We start from the raw sequence: 21622 nt of genomic DNA on the forward strand, positions 1-21622 counted from the left end.
TGCCTAATTTAAAAGGCACAGGTTTTTCCACATCTCCTCTTCCTGTTCAGCTTGCCTGTTCTTTTATTTGTCTCTCAGACTTTAATAAAATTGTGCTTGATCTTCAGAAAGATCTTGGAAATGGAACAGAAAGCTATCTCCTATTCATAATCTATCTCACCCCACTGCGAGCTAGATATGGGCCATGCTTCTTTTGTTGGCTTTTCCATTTTAGGAATTTATCACAGTGGAGCTCAGAGAATGGAGTTATTACCAGTTTACTAAGCCTCACTGTTCCATTTCTGTGAGCACGGCCTATTCAGACAGCCTTTCCATGCTGAGGGCATTTGAGGCTACATACAAGTTAATCACAAAACCTTCTGGAAACCAAATCTCTCTTGTTTGGGGCTATTTCATTTTCCTCAGCCGTGAAATCTCCAAATTCCATGTATATGAATACTCAGTCTCTGGTTTAGTGTCGTCTCATGTAGGTTCTTGACATAAGCTTGATGCGTTGTTATTATTGTTACATTATTAAGCAATAATCTAGTGATCTGATATGTTGTTTGGCTTTTCTTACAAATCATTAGAATGAGAGCTAAGAGACAGAAGTGAATTTTTAATACACATTTGGAGCTTTTCAAGGCTACTGAAGTGGCTCTAGTTGCCAGCCGCCCATCCTCTTCTTCCTCTCTTAATCTACCTTTCCTCAGACATCTCCTTCATCCACTTGCTCTGAGATAGCTCACCACTACCTCCAAGCAGTGATGAAGAGGGGAGAGCAAGCCTTTCTCTGTGAGAGGGATACCTGTCAGCACATAAGATGAGTTACTGTGTATCACTGGCTCTGAGTTGCATGACAAAATGTAACTGCCAGAGGGCAGATTGTGGGATTTAGTTTATCTTGGATAGTGTCTTAGTCAGGGTTTCTATTCCTGCACAAACATCATGAACAAGAAGCAAGTTGGGGAGGAAAGGGTTTATTCAGCTTACACTTCTGCATTGCTGTTCATCACAAAAGGAAGTCAGGACTGGAACTCAAGCAGGGTTGGAAGCAGGAGTTGATGCAGAGGCCATGGAGGGATGTTCCTTACTGGCTTGCTTCCCCTGGCTTGCTCAGCTTGCTTTCTTATAGAACCCAAGAGCACCAGCCCAGGGATGGTACCACCCATAAGGGGACCTCCCCCTTGATCCCTAATTGAGAAAATGCCTCAAAGTTGGATCTCATGGAGGCACTTCCCCAACTGAAACTCCTTTCTCTGTGATAACTCCAGCCTGTGTCAAGTTGACACACAAAACCAGCCAGTACAGATAGCAAATACTTTCTTTTTGTCTGTTCAGAGGAAGGGGATATAGTATTGCCTTAGAGTTTTACTGCTGTAAACAGACACCATGACCAAGGCTACTCTTATAAGGTTAGCATTTAACTGGGGCTGGCTTACAGGTTCAGAAGTTCAGTTCATTATCATCAAGATGGGAACATGGCAGTGTCCAGACAGGCATGGTGCAGAAGGAGCTGAGAGTTCTTCATCTTCATCTGAAGGCTGCTAGTTGAAGACTGGCTCCCATATAGATAGGAGGAGGGTCTCATTGCCCACCACCACAGTGACACACTTCCTTCAACAAGGCCACACCTACTCCAACGAGGCCACACCTTATAACAGCGCCACTCCCTGGGCCAAGCATATTCAAACCACCATAAGTATTATATCTTATAAGTAGGTAACCTTGTGTGCCGGTCACACTCTGTAACTCAAACATCTATTTTGCTTTTTTTCATCTCTAGCTGTTTTCCGGTTTAGTTTTGCATTTGTGCATGTATTTATGCAGCTAATGGCTTCTGTCTACAAATGATATGAGGGCAAGGATTGTGTATAGCTCTGCTTTCAAGCTCAACACAGAGCTTAGTGCAGAGAAGATGCTAGATAAGCTGTGGAGTAAATGAATGTGTATGGTTGAGGAGTCCCTCATTATTTCCTGGGTCACTTTGTGCCTTCACCAAAACACACTTCTAGCAGAAGGCTGATGATTCCTCTGTGCCCCTGGTGCACTTCAGCTGTCTCCTCACTGGGAAATGGCTTTACCAATGGTGCCACTGTGGTCTTAGGTCTCTATCCTGACGGATGGTGAGCATCTCCTGGGCGACGTGGCTCCGCTCATTACTGCATCCCCAGGGATCAGTACATGGCTGGCACATAGGCTGCTGTGGTTTGGATGTTCCCTCGAAAGCTCATTTTAGATGTACTTGCTGCTGTGAAGATACTGGGAGGTGGAATCTTTAATAGGTGATTAGATTGTGAGGGTACCACCATCATGAATGGGCCTGGTCTATTTTCAAGGAAGAAAGTTAGTTATTACTGGGATTCTACCTGATTCTCCCTGCCTCAGTTTTTTGCTTTTTTTTTTTTCATGTTATAATAGGTAGAAGTCCAAATATGTGGGCCCTTTGATTTCAGAATTCCTAGCTTCCAGAGCTGTGAGAAATAAATTTCTCCGGCAAACTTCCTGTTTTACCCTCTTGCCCATCCGTCTTCTCTTCCAGAACATTCTTTCTGTGTCATGGTCCGGTCTTTTTCATTCCTCTAGACCTTTCACACATGGACTGAACATCCATCCTTTGTCAGGTAAAGCCAGATGCTGCTCAGCTGTGGACAAAACAGACACAGTTCCTTGGAGATTATCATCTCCAGATAATGTAACATCTGAATCTTCCCTGTCTTCTATTTTCATACAAAGCTGTTCAATTTTTCATAGTTTAAGAAATTGCAAAAATTTTTGTTCCCTTTCCTGCCACTTTTAGCACCTTTGCCTGTGTTTCCTCTTTGCTGCTAAGTTTAAAATGTGTGACCTGCACCTGTGAAGGTCATTTCTGTAGCTCTTAACCTCCCTCCCTGCCTCTGTGTTCACTTCCTTCCAGGCCTTTCCCAACTATGGGTGCTTCCTCCTCCTTTTGTTGACCATGATTTTGTGTCATAGCTTTGTTTGGATGATGTAACAGATGTATTATGCCCTCAAAAAATTATGCCCATTATACTGGCTGGTTTGTGTGTCAACTTGAGACAAGTTAGAATCCTCAGAGAGAATGGAGCCTCAGTTGAGGAAATGCCACCATGAGATCCAGCTGTAAGGCATTTCCTCAATTAGTGATCAAAGGGAAGGGCCCAGCCCACTGTGGGTGGTGCTATTCCTAGACTGATAGTCCTGTGTTCTATAAGTAAGCAGACTGGGCAGGCCAGTAAGCTGCACCCTCCATGGCCCCTGTATCAGCTATAGCCTCCAGGTTTCTGCCCTGTTTGAGTTCCTTTTCTTACTTCTTTTAGTGATGTGGAAGTGTAAACCATAAACCCTTTTCTTCTGCAAGAAAATGGTCATGGTATTTTGTTACAGCCAAAGAAACCCTAAGACACCCATGGAATGGCTCATGGTTAAGAGCACTTGGTGCTTGTGATGACTAACTAATCTTGGCTATTAACTTGACTACATTTGGAAGTGACTGAAACCCAAGCAGCTACTCACATCTGAGAGAGAGAGAGAGAGAGAGAGAGAGAGAGACAGAGACAGAGACAGAGAGAAAGAGAATATTTGTATTATTTGATGTGTGAAAACTACCCTAAATCTGGAACATTTGAAGTCAGAAGATCTACCCTAAATCTGGGCCACACGTGGTAGCAGCCTACATAAAAGGACAGGAAGGAAGCTTGTGCTTTCTGTCTGCCTGCCCTCACTCTCACTGGCAAGCTCATCTCTCCTGAGCGCGTCCTTCACTGGTGTCAGAACTCACTTCTTCTGGATTCCGATGTAGACTGAAAACTGCAGCTCTCTAGGATCTCTCTGGAATTCCAGCACCAGATTGGATCTGCTGAGACATCCAGTCTCATGGACTGAACAACTACCAGATCCTTGGCTTTTCCATTAGGAGACAGCCATTGCTGGACTACTCAGACCACAGCTTGTAAGCCGCTCTAATAAATCATATATATAAAACACCAATCTTGCAAAGGACCTGGGTTCAGTTTTGCCTAAATTACTTTTCTATTGCTTCAACAAAGCATCATTACCAAGGCAACTTACAGAAGAAAGTTTATAGAGAAGTTAGGGTCCATGATCGTCATGGCAGGGAGCATAATAGCCTTGTCAGTGTCCATTGGGTCCTATTTATACTCCCTTCAAGCATCATGTGTCAACCAGTGGGTCTTGCCTCACCACGTAAGTCTGTCTTAGCAAAACTCCAAGAGAGTCTTTCTATATCAGCTGATATCACTCTGCCAATTGACCTGAGTCCACAGAAGCAGCAAGAAGCCACCAGAACATCACCAGAAGTTTTTTTGGTGCATTTCTTTCTATGGAGTCATGACAAACAGAACTCAGCAATACAATGTAAGGCCAACCAATACATGCACGTCATTAGCAAAGAATCTTTCATCATGAGTTATTTCATACGTTTGCTTTAGCAAAACATCCGTTCACCTGTGTCTGCTTCAGCAAAACATCATTTCACATAACTAACTTTGCATAGAAACCAGAAATTTCCACTTTAGCCGCTTCTGGGGGGGCTTAAAGTTTAACAGAAGCTTAAAGAAGTGGTCAGCTGGATGGATTTTCTGCACAAGCAGCCATTTTAATAGAAACTAAGTGAGGACATCCTGACCTACGATAAAATAGAGTTGGGTAATTTTCCATGAGATTCTCCATCAAGGAGACCTAATTCTAGTTAAACCTGAAATGGCCTCAGTAAGAATACAAGATGGAAGAACTTCTGGACTGTCTTGCCCTGTCATGTTTAACTAATTTAATAGAGTTCACTGGGTTGCTTTCTGTATGGAACTGAGAGTGTGGTCAGGAAGATCAGCCAAAAATTATTTTGGGAGTCTAAAGTAATATGTTATGGGAAAGGTATGATTAGCAAAGACATGTGTAGACAGAGAGCGAAGAGGCCAAGTATTAGAGAAGAGGTTGGAGAGTGAACAGCTGCAGGGTGATTGACTTTCACTAGGGTTCCTGTGAGAGTAAAAATGTCTGTGATAGAATGAGGTTACAGAATTGGAATTGGAGTGGAGCTCCTCCCTCCCCTTAGGAGCCTAATATTGTTTGAGATGATCAAGCCATTTAAAGTAATTTTTCTACCCACTGGTCAGGAACTTTGAGGAGGGAAAGGGCTTGGAAAAGACTGTGAGAGTCTTGTGGGAGTCAGATGTAGATGAGGCAAATCTAATCCCTTTCATCAGCTACTTGAAAGGACTGTGTCAATGCTCCCTTGAGCCACAAGGAAGGTTGAGAAATGTAGTTTGGCTCTGACCAAGAAGAAAGGATTGAGGGCACAGTTAGCAATTTCTGTCCAGGCCAGGGGAAAGTGCTGTGTGGGTAGAGCAGCCATTGGAAGGAGGACATTAGTCTCTGCAGATGATCTAGAAATAGCTTCAGGTTAAAGCATCCAGGAAATTCTGAGCTGCATGTCCTGTTTTGCAGATATCAGAATGTGACATTAAAGACTGGCAAAGCTAGCAGCTCAGAGACAAAGCTTTTCCTAGCTGTTTCTGACTTTGAGAATTGGGTTTAGGTGGGATATAGATGGTGATCCTGAGGGTCACACCTGGCGAACACTGAGCAGGCCTGAGGGTGCAGCAGGCTCAGGGAAACGTGCTAAGGCAGGAGCTTAAGTTTATTTATTTAAGAAAGAGAAGAAAGGAAGAAGAAAAAGGTGGGGAAAGGAAAAAGGGAAGCAAAGGAGAGATTCCAAGCACTGGAAGAGAAAGGAAATGAGAAACCAAGCTTGAGGAAGTTGAGAAGAGCAGGAGCCAGCAGACAGGGCAGACATCTTTACTGGGAGGTGCAGAGGAATGGACCGTAGTGTAAGACTGTGTAAGAGCGAAGAAATACAAGGGTTTGTCATGACTCCTTAGCTGACTGGACAGCATTACTGAACTATCTAAGGATCTCTTTAAGCACTGAATGTCTAAACTCCTTTGAAGAATAGAAAAATGGATGGAATTCTCCTGAATAGGTCTCACAAGTTAGCACACAATTAGATTTGTAAATCAGTAAATCCCTGTCTCCCAAACCTGATCAAAACAGCTGTAAAGGAAATGACAACCCCATCTTGCTGGCTGATAGAATGGGCAGTCAGCGTCCCACCAGCTCCCTCCCGGCCTCGCAGCCCCCACCCCTGCGGAGGCTGCTGTGTCTCAGGACCGGTCAGCACCCAGGGAGCTGAGTGGTCACAGGAACCCCATCCTCCAATTTCAAATCTCTGGGCTAACTCCTTCATAGGCTTCTACTATTGTTTTTCCTTTCCATCTTTACACACTAATTTCATTTCCCCTAATTGTATTATCACAATAGAGTTGAAAGAAGAAAGGAAGGGAAAGAGGGAGGGAGGAGGAAGAAGGAATTTTGAGACTCCGTCCTAGAGAACCTTTCCCTACTTAAGGGTTGAATTGTCCTTTAAATTTTTGTGCTGGGATCCTAACTTCTGTGCCTCAGAATGCCTTATTTGAGGTAGAGTGCACAGGGCCAAATGAACAAGGAATCACCCGAGTAGGCTCTGTTTATGTGGCTAATGAGTGTCCATATAGAGAAAGGCACACACACGAAATGCTGCATGAACCCGAAGATAATTCTCTACAAGCCAAGGAGAGGCATGGGACACATCCTTCCTGCCAGCCCTGTTACCATCTTGACCTTGAACCTATGACCTTCAAAAACTGGAAGCATCTCCTATGGATTAAGCCACCCCTCTCTGAACAGCAGCTGTAGGTAAAAAATGCAGCTCTCTTTGAGGAGCATGGCACAGGCTGCTGCAGAAACACCCGCAGGCATTTGCCTTAGCCACGGAATGTTTCCTACAACAGAGCAAAAACTGCCAGAGTCAAATTCATTGTGCTTATAATCATTCCTTTATAGTTAAAAAAGATAATGAGGTTACTTTGATCTGTCTTGGCTTTATGTGTGTGCATGTATGTGTTCCTGTTGGCCTATATATAGAGATCACTCTAACAGGGGGCTGTGTGGGTGCATGCTACAATAGTAGTGTTGGTGGTACACTACTAAACTGTTCTATGTGTTTGCAAAGCACTCATCTGAAAATACATTCTAGAATTTTGCTGAGGGTCAACTGATCTACCTACTGCAAACTTCACTCACCTTTTAGAAACTGTAACATTTGCTTGTCTGGAACCTGTGGGTTTCTCTCCTGCTGTTTTTTCCCTCTCTTCTAGTTTTTGTTTATTTGTTTGTTTTGAGACAGGTTTCTCTGTGTAGCCCTGGCTATCCTGGAACTCACTGTGTAGACCAGGCTATCCTTGAACTCACAGAGATCTGTCTGCCTCTGCCTTCCATGTGCTAGAATTAAAGTCATAAGCCACTACTGCCTGGCTGTGAGAATGTATTTTGGCATTTCTTTATTTTGAAAGAATTTCAATAAGGTTACAGTAGAGTTACAATGACCTCTCACTACAGTTAGCATTCATTATATTTACTTGTGCCAAGAGCTTACATAATCCTAGTTTTCTAATATTTGAGCATTGCTATAGTTTAAATATGGTTCCCTTCCCCAACAACAACAAAACAAAAATCAAAAACCAAAACTCATGTTGAGATGCACTTCTTAAGTCTAGCAGTGTTGGGAGGTGGGGCCTAGTGGGATAGTTTCGGGTCATGGGGACAGAGTCCTCGTGATTAATAGTGTCTCAAGAGAGCTGTCATTCTCTCTGGGGTGGATCAGCTGCTTCTAAGGCTGTGTGTTACAGAGCGGGGTCACATGCTGCCCTCTGTATTCTACTGTGGTCCTCTCAGATGCAGTCACTTGACCTTGGACTCTCTGCCATCCAGAACTACGAGCCAAATAATCCCCCCCCCCATTTTTTAAAAAAGCTATTTAGGTAGTCTGCCATAAAAGAAACTGGATGAAGAAAAGAGCAAACTCCAGACCCTGTGATGTGACCCTCACCCTAGTCCCTCATTTGCTTAAGCATGTAGTCTTAGGAACAGAAATGGCCCTTTACAAATCCATACTGTAATCATTAACACTAGACTGCTTACTACCACCACTACCACCATCACCACCACCACCACCACCACCACCACCACCACCACCCCCATTACTGTGGCATGCACCAGCACAGCCCCCTGTGAGCAAAGAGGTGCATACAATCTATAACATGATTGCCTCACCACTAAGAATCTTCTCCAGTCCAGGACCATACACGGCACTTCCCTGAGTTCTGCTTGGTTTCTTTCATCTGGGTAATTCCTTGACATTCCTTTGCCTTGTGTGACTTTGCTGGTTTGCTTGTCTGAAGTTCAGGCTGCTTGTTCCACAGAGCTATTCAGCTTGAGTTTGTCTGCTGTTTACTCCTGCTCAGGTTCTGGTAATGCACTTTCACCATGAGCTCCAGGGCTAAGAACAGAAGCATGTTTCCTGCAGATGATGCAAAACAAACCAACTAGCCTCGCAAAGCATGAAAATGCACACACACACACACACACACACACACACACACCACATACATATACATAAACATAAAATTTATCTTTTTAAAAAAGAATTATATTTAATACAGAAAAAGTGAAGACAGAAAACAAAATGTATTTGATTTGTAACCCTCCCCCCCCCTACTTCATATACCCTTCCAAGGGCATGCGTGTGAGTTGTGGCGATGTCCTCTATGTAAATGGGATCATGTGCTACATGCTGGACTGTAACTGTGGTGGGTGAAGGCGTCCCGTCTTTCAATACCCACTGCCCTTAATTCCTATCTTAATAGAGCCCTTTCATGAATGTGACTGCCTAGAGGGGGAAAAAAAGACTTCCTTATAGTTAGATGTGACTGTGACCTAGTTGTGGTCAGTAGCATGTGAGAGGAAGTGCTGTGGGCAGCTTCTGGGTCATGTCCTTGAGAAAGCGACTTGCCTTTCCTTTAGCAATGTTGAATTTCCCAAAGAACTGTGTGGCTTGGTCTCCAAAGTGGCACTTGGAGAGTTGATAGAATCACTGAGAAGTGAGGTCTACTGAAAAGCCTTCGCCATTAGGTGTGCCCTCGAAGGAGCTTGTGGGACTCTCGTCCGATGTTTTCCTTTGTTTCCTGGTCATGAGGTGAATGGTTCTGCCTTGCCTTGTACTCTTGCAGTGGACTCACAGAAATAGAACTAGCCGATCATAGAGCAAAACTATAACATAATCCTTTTCTCTTTATAGGTTGATTATCTTGGGCATTTTGTTACAGTAACAGAACAGATCTGGCAGTACGATCCTTTAGCCTTTCTACTCTTGTTAATACTGAAAGACTTTTAATATAAAAGGGCAAAACTTGTGATTTCTTGAGTTATTCATGTTAAAGGTTGTATATTAACTCATGTCTGGGTAGTCGGGTGTTAGATTTCTTTTCTTTTCTTTTTCTTTCTTTCTTTCTTTCTTTCTTTCTTTCTTTCTTTCTTTCTTTCTTTCTTTCTTTCTTTCTTTCTTTCTTTTCTTTCTTCTTCTTCTTCTTCTTCTTTTTTTTTTTTTTGTTTTGTTTTTTGTTTTTCCAGACAGGGTTTCTCTGTATAGCCCTGGCTGTTCTGGAACTCACTCTGTAGACCAGGCTGGCCTCGAACTCTGAAATCCGCCTGCCTCTGCCTCCCAAGTGCTGGGATTAAAGGCGTGTGCCACCATCGCCCGGATGGGTGTTAGATTTTTTTTTTTTTTTGATTTGGTTTTTTGGAGACAGGGTTTCTCTGTATAGCCCTGGCTGTCCTGGAACTCACTCTGTAGACCAGGCTGGCCTCGAACTCTGAAATCCACCTGCCTCTGCCTCCCAGAGTGCTGGGATTACAGGTGTGCGCCACCACCGCCTGGCGGGGGTTAGATTTCTTATGAAGGAGTTGGGGTGGCACTGTGTTTGGATGCCTGTGAGGTGCCAGATGAGGGTTCAAGGGTGACATTGGACTGTGGGTGTGGTCCTTTGGGTAAGGGGCTTCCTTTCTTTCTCTCATCTCTAAACTTGGAAGTCTTTATGAATGGTTGTTTTTGCACTTTCCTTTCATTACATTTTTAAAAGAATGTATCTCAAGTGTCTGAGTGTTTTGTCTGTATGTGTCTGTGGGCCATGTCTGAGCCTGGTGTCATGTGGGCCTTAGCTACTGAACCTTTCTCCTTCACAGGACCATCAAGTCCCACAACCACTGAGCAGCCATTTCATCAAGCCCTGGTTTTCATTTTTAAAAGCATTTTGGTTTATGAAAATACTGTGCTAAGGGACAAAAATTAAGGGGATCCAAAATATTATGATGGACAACAATGGCCTAGAAATAGTGTTAAAGGCTGACTCTGCCTCACCAACCCAACTTTATGGTGTGATAAATACTGCAGTTTTCTTGTGTTGGATTTGTAGTTTAATTTTGTTAATAGAATTTTTAAATACAGGAATTTAAATTCCTTACATAATTAAATTTGTTTCTCTTTCCTCTTAGAGAATCTGGGATTCACAAATTTAGAATATGACTCCCTCAACACACACAGTTTAAGTTTGGTAAGGCATTCTCCTTGCTCTTTAATACTGTGTGTGTGTGTGTGTGTGTGTGTGTTTTGTTTTACAGCACTGGGCTCTGAACTTAGGACCTCATTTCTGTTGGTCAATGCTCTGTCAGTGAGCCACATCTCAGTCCTTACATTTAAAATTTCAATAAACCCGAATAACTTGTGGTAAGAGAGCATCCACTAATTTTTTAATGGAAATTCTTTCATTACATTGTATTAAGCATTGGCACTGGGCTAGACAGAAGCTCACAAGCTGAAGTACAGATGTGACAGTTTTCCAGAAACCTGCTCTGCATTTCTGTCAGAACTAGTGTCCCACTGTCTGTCCAAACCCATTACTATATTCTTTGGAAGCATTTTGGCATGCCTCAGCAATTTCAGTAGTGAGCTCTAGGCCAGCCTGGGCCACCTAGTGAGACCTTGTGTCTAACAAAACAAAGCAAAACAAAAAGTATATTTAAATGTATATTTATTGTTTATTGTAGACTGGTCCTAATGGTACAGCAGCAGTCATGGAAGCGAAGCTCCTGGCAAGCATTCTTAGGAGGAGGGACCTCACTCATGAATATGCACAGCGTTTCCTACAGGGAGAGCCACCCCATTTTTCATCAGGTGTTCTAATGACAGTTTGTAGATGGTTTCTGATGTCAATAGACACAGATTGTAACACTGAATAACATGGTAGAGGCAACACAAGAATTAATTGAACTGCTTTCCGCGGCCAATTTGAAAATTTGAAAATTTATTTATTTTTACATATATTTGTGTTTTTCCTGTGTGTATGTCTGTGTACCATGTGTGTGCCTGGTGCCCACAGAGGCCGAAAGAGGGCATCAGGTCCCCTGAAACTGGAGTTGCAGAAGGTTGTGAGCTGCCGTGTGGGTGCTGGGAACTGAACACAGGTCCTCTGTAAGAGCAGCTAGTGTTCTTGATTTCTGAGTTATTATCTTACTATTATTATGTTTGTTGGTCCTGGTATGATTCTTCTTCTTCTGGGAGATTCTCAGACATGTCTTTATTTCTCAGACATGACATGGTTTATTATTAATGATTCTTCTCTCCTTTTGTTTTTTCCTCAGTGGTTAATATTGACTCTTATAAAATGGTTCTCCTTACCATCTCATTTTTGGGCAAGACCTTCCTATATCTCTGTTTTCTACATATCCATATGTCTGCTGTACACATTCCTTGTATATGGATGTCATTTCACAGCTTGCATTCTGCATACAAGCTGGTCACCTTGTCTGTGCCTTTACAGGGCAGGACGGTCACTGAGCGGTAAAGAATCTGCTATAGCCATATGCCACAACACACTGTATGGAAAGTTAACTATATGTTCATTTGACTGCCATGTTTTAAATGTTAGCTTTGTGCTGCTGTCACAAAACAACAGTTTCGACAATGAGGCAATCGTAAAACCGAGGAAAGATTTGGTTGGGCCATTGTCTTGAAGATTTCAGTCTACAGTGAGTTGATTTGTTGTTTTAGGGCCTATAATATGAGGTAGCACATGATGGTGGGAGTGTGTGCTGACCTACATTCAAAAGAGAAAGAGGAGGGGGTCAGTGTTCTTCTAGTCTGCTTGAGGAGCACAATCTCGGTGGAAACATCTCCCACTAGGCTTCACGGCTGCTGCCATGGGCTGAGGCCAAGCCTTTGACACATTGGCCTTTGCTGGATGCTTCTTCAAATCACAGCATCTCCATGCATACCATTGCCCAGACTCACAAATGGAAGGACACACATTGCAATGCCTTTGAGGGCCAAGAAGGCAGGAGGCATTTTTCTTTTGCTTTTGTTTGTTTGGATATAAACCTAAGATAAGCATTGGTACAGTCAAGGAAAGGACAATCATCTGTTCTTTACATAGTTGTCCCACCACATAGCCTGCTACCATGGCTCTGGTATTCGCACCAGTTTGCCAGCAGGTAAGCTACGAACTTCTTCACCCAGGTGACTTAACTTTGTTATACATATGTGTCAGTGTGGTTGCTCTACTGACCTGGCTGTGCAGAGCTTGGCTTATGAGTAAGAAGAGTTAAAGGGGGTGAGGTCCTGGTAGGCAGGCCAAAACCCAGTGTTTCTTCACAGTGCTAGCTCGGGTCCATTACTAAGTTCTAGAAAGGACCCAGTGTAGTAGGGAAAAACAGCACAACTGTGGATTTTTAAAATAGACTTGTGAGCTTTTGTTCAGCCCAAGAAGTGTTTTCATTGAAATTATTTCTGACCTGTTTAGTGGCTTTCCACCCCCACTCCCTCCTGCCTCTGGCCTTGAGTCTTTCAATCCCTTCAATGAGCTGCAACCATGAAAAGGTGACCAACCACTGGGGTGGGCCATTTAGGGCCAGGATGGTGAGATTTAAATGTAACTGTGCAGCTGACAGGATGATTCATTACCTTGTGGGTCCTTGGAAAAGATCAGAGTTTCTCAAAGCATGTTCCATGGGCTGATATGAATCATACAGATGTCCTAGGCACACAGAGTTCTCAGGGTTCCAGGCCAAGTTGGCGTAGGAAATGCTGCATATTAATACCCCCTCTCGGAGCTGTACAATGTACATTAGCATATTAAAAGTTCTGAGCAGTACAGCAGGAAAGAGTCCAGTTTCAATTCTTCCCACTGATTAAGCAAGTTTATTAGTCCCAGGAACAAATTTCTTTTAAGCCAAACAGGTTTCCCTTAACACCAGTTTTGGAAAGGACTCAGGGCACTTAATGGAATTTTCCCTCTTCTTTGGTCATGGAGTCGCAGCGGCCCATTAGACCTTGTGTCAGTATTGAACACGGCAGCTACCTTTTAAAAGAAATGCAATCAAAATCCAATTCCCGTGAGTTTGCTTATTTGCTCAAAGTGTCATTGGTGTGTTTGGACACATTATACACAAGAAATGGTGTGCCTTTCAAATCCCATAAGCCATTTGTCAGTTTCAGAAAATGACCTTTTGATGTACATATTGATGGATTCATTCAAACAATAGGTATAAGGGTCCTCTTGGGTTTGCAGTTCTGTGTTAAGTGCAAAAATGATAGAGATGTTCCAGGCTGGCATGAAAAGAGAACTCAAAGAGCACGAGCAGTCCATACATGTTGTGTGCCTCTGGCCACTCTATGGGCACAGCTGGTCTGTGTTATCTCAGGGTTAGATAGCCAGGGCATGGGGAGTCCCATCCTAGGCCCTAGAGAACATGGCTCAACCAGGAAGTAGGCCATCATTTCTTGATGGTTTTGCTAGAAACACCAACGCAGGCCCCCATCCAACAGTGGCAGTTCACCGTGGCAGAATACCACTATGTAGCAGGCCACCTCAAAACCCGTCGGCTTAACCCTCGCCATGTGCTGGGGCAAGCTGGCTGTGTCAGTGCCATCCAGGCTCCTCTTTGGCTCTGCCTGAGGCTGAAGAGACTCCACTTTCACTTGAGGTTGAAGGTTAGTGGGGAGCACACCGGTACTATGTGCCTCTTCTTGCATCAGTAGACCAGACAAGCTTGTTTGGGTGACAGCAGAAGCAAAGATGGCAGATCCAACTACTCAAGGACTCTCAGGCCTCAGCCAATACATTTAGCTGATATATGTCAGAGGATAGTTCACATAAACAGCTTGTGTGTGAGTTACACAGCTAAAGGTCTGAATGTTGTCACACTCAAGACCCCGCCGACTGCCTTGTATGAGGGCCCCTGTCCAGGAGCCATACAGTGATGGCTCCCTTTCAGCAGGATGTTTGGTAACTCAGTCCCAGTCCTATGATGGTCTCTCCGGATCCAGCGTCACCTGAGAGTAGGCAGCTGATTTTGTCTTTTTGTTTGTTGACCTTAGCTTTCATGTTTATTGTTTTAACCCTTTATCAATTCTTTGTTTCACGTGGTGTACCCCACTCCCGCTCATCTCCCCATCCCCTCATATCCACACTTTGCCCTTGCAACCTCCCCCCCACCAATAAAACACACGCACACACAAACAACAACAGCAACAAAGACAAGGCACAGAAAACGTCTCATCATGGAAGCTGTAGTGTGTCCCAGCGTGTCCCACAGGATCCCTCTGTCCACACATCTTCACTTGCAAATGTTCATGGCAGTGAGTCATTGATCTGGTTTGAGATCTCCAGCTTCTGTGACACCATCAATATTGGATCCTCACTGGAACTCCTCCTGGTTATCCTGCTGTTGCCCTGTGTCATGGAGATCCTGCAGCTTTGGATCAGCAAGACTGGTCCTTAAACATATCCCACCCACTTGCCGATGATATAGACTTGGGAATGGGTCAGTTCAGAGCCCTGAGTCTGGGCCTGGATGGTGGCAGAGCTGGTCAGGCTCTCCCTTATCTGAGCCACTAGGGCCAGCTCTCCAGCACTGCTCCAGCAGGCCTGCCTGCTGCATCAGCAGGATGCAGGGTCAGCGCACCTGCTTTCATGCCCTCAGGGTTGACTCATCCCTGGCTTGAGGGCCAGCTCCCCTGTGTTGCCTGGGTGAGGTACAGGGCCTGCTCTTCTGAGTGCTACAGCCAGTGAGGGAGCAGGCCTAGCTCCCCTGCTCTCATGACCCCAGGATGAATTCCCCAGGCGATTGTAGGTGACAATGGGGGAGGTGAATGAGGGAGGGCATCATTCCCACCCCCACACCACCTCACGCCAGACAAGAGGTAGGGCTGGCTCTTCTTTGATTTCACCCCCCTGGCTGGTATACCTGCACCTTCTCTACCAGGGCCAGCTCTTGGATGCTGCCTAGACAAGGTGCTGGAGGGACAGAGCCAGCTCACTTGCATGACCTCAGGGCCAGTTCTCCTGACTGCCACAGGCAGTGGGGGTGAGGGAGGTTGAGGTTATCACCCCTGCAGCCATACTACCTCAAGGACCTTAGCGTTTGAGGTCCTTAGCAAGGACCTTACTGAGCCATCTCACCAGCTAGGCAGGCGATTTTGAATAAAGCATAGCAGTCCAGGGATGAGATTAATTTCGTTGTCAGCTTGGCAGAGATGTCCAGATAGCTGGTAGAACCCTGTTTTGGGTTGTTGAGGGGCATAGAAATGGAATCAGTATTTGCACTGGCAGACTGGATTAAGATGGGATCCACCTGCCCTCCATCAAAGGCCTGCAGAACAAAAGGGCAGAAGAAAGGAGAGTTCTCTTGCTCTTCCTGAGCAGAGCATCTGTCTTCTCTCACTCCTGGGCATGACAGCCCTGGTCTTCAGAGCTGATGGGGAATTACATAATTGAGTCCCTTGGCTCTCAGGCCTTTGAACCAGGACACAACTGTACCATCAGCTAGTTGCTGTGTCTCTAGCTGCAGATGACAGTCTGTAGGATTTCCTGGGCACTGTAGCCATGGGGGTCACCTCTCACTGTTACCCATTACTCATTTCTCTGTCACTCTTTAGCACTCTGGGTCTTGTCTCTCTCTCACTCTGGTTTTATCTCTGGCTGTGTTTCTGTCTTTGTGTCTATTTCTATCACCTATCTATCTGTCTGTCTGTCTATCTCTCTATCTGTCTATGTTGCTATCTTTCTATCTCTGTCTCTATACTTGACTCTCTGTCTATTCCTCTCTGTCTCTATCCCTTTTTTAACTCTCTCTCTACCCCATCTCCAACTCTGTCTCTTCTGTCTCTCTCTATTTCTGTCTTTTTCATTAGTGAACTCTGACTAACAGCAGAGTTGGAAGTCTGATAGATTGTAGTGATTTGACTGAAACTGTCCCCCAAAGACTCAAAATCGGAACGTTTGATCCCCAGTTGGTAGCAGTGTTTGGGGAGGGTTAGGATATTTGGCCTGGCTGGAGAAAGTGTGCCACTGGTGGCAGGCTTGAAGAATCAAAAGCCTCACCAGCTTCTAGTTTGCTCTTTGCTTCATGCTCGCAGTTAAAAATGTAGGCCTTCAGCATCCTGCTCCTGCTGCCAGGTCTGACTCTTGCTGCCACGGTAGGGTAGATCCTTATCCTTGTGGAATCACAAGCCTAAATGAAATTCTTCTAAAAATTGCATTTGCCATAGTGTTTTATCACAGCAACAGAAGAGTAAGTTATCTACAAAGGAAGTGGTCCACATCCTCCAATGGACTCCATCTGGAGGGGTTCACGATGGTAGAGGGTGGTACTCAGACTTCTGGTACACACAGGCACATTATGCATTGTGTCAGCTGTTGCCCAGCCCGAGCTGACTAGAAGATGCACAGTGCAAATGCAGGGGACCACTGGAGGATGTTGTGTGTATGGATATGTGTGCCTATGTGACTCTATGTGCATGTCTATGTGTGTGTCTATATAAACATGTTGGTGTGTACATGTGGGTCTGTGAGCCTGTACATGTATGTGAGCAGTATGTTGCATGTAGACATGTGTATACATGTATGTGTTTGCATGTGTATCTGCCTGTGTTTGTGTGGGATGACCTCAGCCAGTCAAGGCATGACTAGATACTTCAGGAAAGGACTCACTTGCATGACCTCAGGGCCAGTTCTCCCCATTGCTGCAGGGGAGGGGAGGAGAGGGAGGTTGACAGTATCACCCCTGCAGCTAATGAAAATATTTGATAGCAGACCCATTGCCAAAACAAAGGGAAAAAAGAATAGAAAAGAGCAGAGGGTAGGTTCCTTATCCAATGGCCCTTCTATTCTGGGCCTGGTTCTGTGACTGTGACCTTCCTACTCTGTGCTGGGTCAGTGGATAGTGGCAGACGCAAGGCAAATCAAGACTCATAAAGGCCTGTGTGCCAGGTTGCCCTTCTGGCTGTGGGAAGCCCTTGTGCCTTCAGGTGAACAAGCCCAGACTTGCCTGTTGTTGATCTCAGACATATGGCCTCTGCCTCTGCTGACTTCAGTGAGGCCTCTCCAGACCACATTCCTGGCCCTATAACTATTGATGTGATTATCTGGTCCTCACTAGAGGACTCAGCAGGCCCCGGGGACTGTGAGACACAATAACCGCTTATCCTGCTAAGACTCTGGAGCCTGGAGTGCTTTCTGAACAGAGGGAGGTAAGTGCTTCCCCACCCTGTGTCCCACAAGTAAGGTTAGTGCTGTGCGTCCTGGCCAAGTTACTGGGCAGGGTAAGCTTGTGGTTTATGCAGTCTCCAATGCTGGCAATCATATTGTCTGCAGTTAAGATTGAAAGGATAAGCATTAAGCAAAGGCAGTGTTAGTGAATCAAAGTGCATAGGCAAAGAGGAGAAGGGGATCAGGAAAAGAGAAGGGTAATTCTATTGTTTGTGGTCTATGAAACCAGTGGGAACCGGCAAGAGAAAGAGGAGGGTATATGTATCAAGTAACTGGGTGAACTTAAAGCTCTTCGCGTTCAGAATGTTTGTTTCCTGGTAACAGAACTGCAGCAAGAGTCATGGAAATAAATGTTTCAAACATTTTAACAATGCTATATCTAAAAAAGAAAAAAAAAACACCTCATAGTACCAAAATCAAATATGTCATACCAATAAAAATAAATAAAAGAAAAATAAATTTAGAAGAAAAAGATTTTCAAATGTGTCACAAAGTAAAATAAAAAAACTGAAAAATACAAGGTTAGTTAAAGATACTCCAGGCAAAAAACATGCTTATAAGTGTATGCATACAGTTATGTTGTGTGCATGCATATGTGTGCCTATGTGTCTCTATGTGCATGCCTATGTGTGTGTCTATATAAGCATGTTGGTGTGTACCTGTGGGTCTGTGAGCCTGTACATGTATGTGAACAGTATGTTGCATACATGTCTGTGTGGGCATGTGTATACATGTACATGTATGTGTTTGCATGTGTATCTGCCTGTGTTTGTGTGCATGTACATGTATGTATACCCATATGAGCATATCTATATATGAATGATCAGGCATGTATGCCTGTGTTTGTGTACATACATGTCTAGTGAGCATGTGCAACTGTGTGTGTACATAAATGAATGGACCTGGATGTTAGTGTGCATCTGTGTATCCATGTATTATAATCTAGGGATCCTGACTTCAATATCAGACAAGGTATAAGTCAGATAGAAAATTGTTAAATAGAACAAATTCTAGCACCTTACATTAATAAAGGATAAAATTCATGATAATATACCTCTGTAAATATCTATGTGTCCATAAACATAGTAACTTCATTAAGCCCTATTAAAGAGCTGTAAGGAGAGACAGACAAGAAACATTAAGTAAACCTTAGTCCATCTGTTTCCATCTAAGGCAGATGAAGTTGACAGATTTATGGTATTAACTCCACTAAATTGTGTCAACTCCATTAGCTATTCTGTAGCTATTATAAATAAAGATCATACACTTCTATGGAGAACACATACAACATGTATGAAAATGTAGATCACATTTCTGATGCCACACAAAGTATGAGTGTCCTCGTGTGAATGAGAAATGTTTCTCATATACCCATGTGTTTGGACACTGGCTCCCCCGTTGGTGGTGCTTTGGGGGAGGTTATGGGGAGAGCAGCCTTGCTAAGGGACGCCATCACGGAGAGTTCATAAATAGCCTTGACTCACTTCCAGTTCATCCTTTCTGCTTCTTGGTGGATGACGATGTGATCTCTTGGCTTCCTACCTCCCTTCTGCTGTCATTCCACTGCCTTTATAGACTCTCTCTCTGGAACCATATGACAAAATAAGTTGTCTTGGTCATGGTGTTTTATAACAGCAAAAGAAAATCAACTAATTAAATGTGCACAAATATATATAAAAACTTATTTAACTGAAAGGAATTGTGAGTCTTCAGGCTTTAGCAAAATATTTTAATGATGTAACCATATTTTAAAAGATTCCAACTTGTTTTTTTTTTTTTTTAACATAGATCTGTGTGTTCATTTATAGAGCAGTAACCATGTTAATCTGGCCTATGCATAGGCCCGTGTAGGGGCAACTAAGCATGAAGTGTAGGCATGTGGAAATTGTTTCACCATGCAATTTCTCAGTGTAGCTTTCTGTTACTGTGACAAAATACCTGAAGTGATCATCTTAAAAGGAGGAAAGGTTTATTCTAGCTCACTGTTGTAAGAGTTTCAGGGCATGTTTATTTGTCTCTGTGGCTGTGGTTCTATTATGACACAGTCCTTATGGCAGAAGCAGATAGAGGAGATTTATTTGCTGTGTGGTTGTTGTGAGGCAGGAGAGGTGGGTTAGAGTCTCAGTATCTCCTCCAAGGGTACAACACCCCCATAAGTTAACTACACCCTACTAGGTTCTACCTCTTAAAGGTTCTTCCACCTTCTAACAGCACTCCACAGTGTCAGCCAAACCTTCAGCACACAAACCTTGGGGGGGGGGGACACTCTACATCTAGACTGTAGCATAGTGTGGAATGGTTGGCAGAGTGATGAGAGTTTAGCAGCCCCTGGAGCAAGTATTTGTGGAATTTCTCATGCCTCCTACACTAGCCTCATCATGGGAAACAGTCTCACTGTTCTCACATTGCAGTCTCTGGTGCCAAGAAGAAAGTGCAGAAGCAAACTCCAGTCCACAGAGATTCACATCCTTCTAAAGGGAAAAATGGGAGACAAAATAGCCAAACTCTGGGAAATCATTGGCTTCAAATACAAAGAAGAAAGCTGGGTTGTTTAAAGGACGCACCTGTGACCATACACAGGATCTCACTTCAGATTAAAACAATCTATAGCTTTCCAGGAAGAACAGAGTAAACTTCTTCCCTATCCCCCCAATTCAAATATTCATTAGACTTGGGTCTGTGTGCAGTTTAGGACAATGTACTTCATAGGATAGATCGTATGTCTGTAGATTTGTCCTCATGGAGCCTGTGAGATGCCTGGTCTGCATGGTCTGCATGAGGACTTGTGCACCATTACATCCGAACAGTAGCTGACTCTTTTTTATCAGTTCTTTCTCGAAGCCTCTGGTCCCCCCCCCCCCTTTTTTTAATAGTTACAGCTGTTTTGTTGACCTTATTTCCTCACTGGAGTGTGCTCTGTCAGCTGTGGAAAACAAAACCCAAAATGCAAAATTTAACAGTTTACATCTCTTTAAGAATAACAATGCATGCAGGGCTTCTTACATTAAAATCTTCCATCCACGTGTTTCAGAGTCAAAGTGCACCACATTTCCAAAATACTCTTACAACGCTTGGGGAAACACTAGCAGGCACACACGACCTCAGCAAGCAGATGGTCCCTAATCCAGATGTGGGCAGAGGCAACAGTGTTTTCCAAGTTAATGAAAATTTCACAAACAGTAAACATGGTGACTGAAGGGTTGGAGTCAACAAAAGGAGCCAGAGCAGAGTGTTAGCATGACGCAGGAATGTGGAAAGAGCATTGTGGGGATGGTGGAGACTCGAGCCATGCACATTTGCTTAAATACACCTTCGTTGTGCCGGGCATCGCATATGATGGATGGTTAATGAGGCTCGATTTGGTAAACCTTCAGTCCAAATTTGGCCAGCCACAGCAGGTGACTGGAGTGGTTCTGGGAACTTTCCTGGCTGCTTACCTGGAGCATGGCCTTTTATTTTTAATCTCCACTGGAGATCAAGAAGGCTACAAGATTTATTGCCTATTTGAATGCAGGAGAGTAATAATTATAAGAAACCTGTCTGCTGTGGGCTGTCATTGCTTCACCTGCATCAGGGAATGTTATAGATGCAGTTCATGCTGGCAGCTCTTCAGGAGTCTCTAATTCCTCCTGCAGCCGATCTTTAATGAGGAGTATAGGTGGGAACTATTTTATTATATTATAATTTTTTGTATTTTGATATTCCTTTGAGTTATTTGGGTTTGTTTGTGTGGACATTTTATAACTATAGTGTCTGAGGAAGGGATCAGAATCAATAGAAGAGGAAGATGACTTGTGGCCTCAGATGAGACTGATCTAAGACACACTGGGTGATGGGGAGAAGGTGGAAACAGGAGCCTAGGTTACAGGACTGACTTTGTTTTAGAGGTGCTCAAAGGGAGAAGGGCAGTAATTTATTCTCATTTCTAATGCTGTGTAGGTGCATGTTTCTGCATGTGGTATGAACATGCGTGCAGGTGCCTGTAGAAGCCAGAGGGGTCAGTGTCCTTAGATCTCATGTTACAGACAGTTGTGAGTCATCCAACATGGTGCTGGGAACCGCACGGCAAGTGTCACACATGCGTGTCACTGCAGAGGCATCTCTCCATCCTAGTAATTTAATCAATACAGGCTGACTTACATTAG

General features: G+C 44.0%; 2 long non-coding RNA genes across 3 annotated transcripts in view; one reads left to right on the forward strand and one right to left on the reverse strand.

The window, feature by feature from the left end:
* Positions 1–951: 951 nt before the first annotated feature.
* LOC127678928 (uncharacterized) overlaps positions 952–21622 on the reverse strand; it is a 92025-nt gene continuing 71354 nt past the window's right edge. For both annotated transcript variants that reach the window (XR_007976650.1, XR_007976651.1), the window contains exons 3-4: positions 8149–8395; positions 952–2624 (exon numbers count right to left, since the gene is read on the reverse strand). This is a non-coding gene — a long non-coding RNA (uncharacterized LOC127678928). The remainder of the gene's footprint in view (positions 2625–8148; positions 8396–21622) is intronic.
* On the forward strand, positions 8904–11183 carry LOC127678929 (uncharacterized). Its single transcript, XR_007976652.1, has 3 exons — positions 8904–9070; positions 10426–10484; positions 10978–11183. It is a non-coding gene; the product is annotated as an uncharacterized LOC127678929 (long non-coding RNA).

Source organism: Apodemus sylvaticus, chromosome 2 (assembly GCF_947179515.1).
Source record: "Apodemus sylvaticus chromosome 2, mApoSyl1.1, whole genome shotgun sequence".
NCBI lineage: Eukaryota > Metazoa > Chordata > Mammalia > Rodentia > Muridae > Apodemus > Apodemus sylvaticus.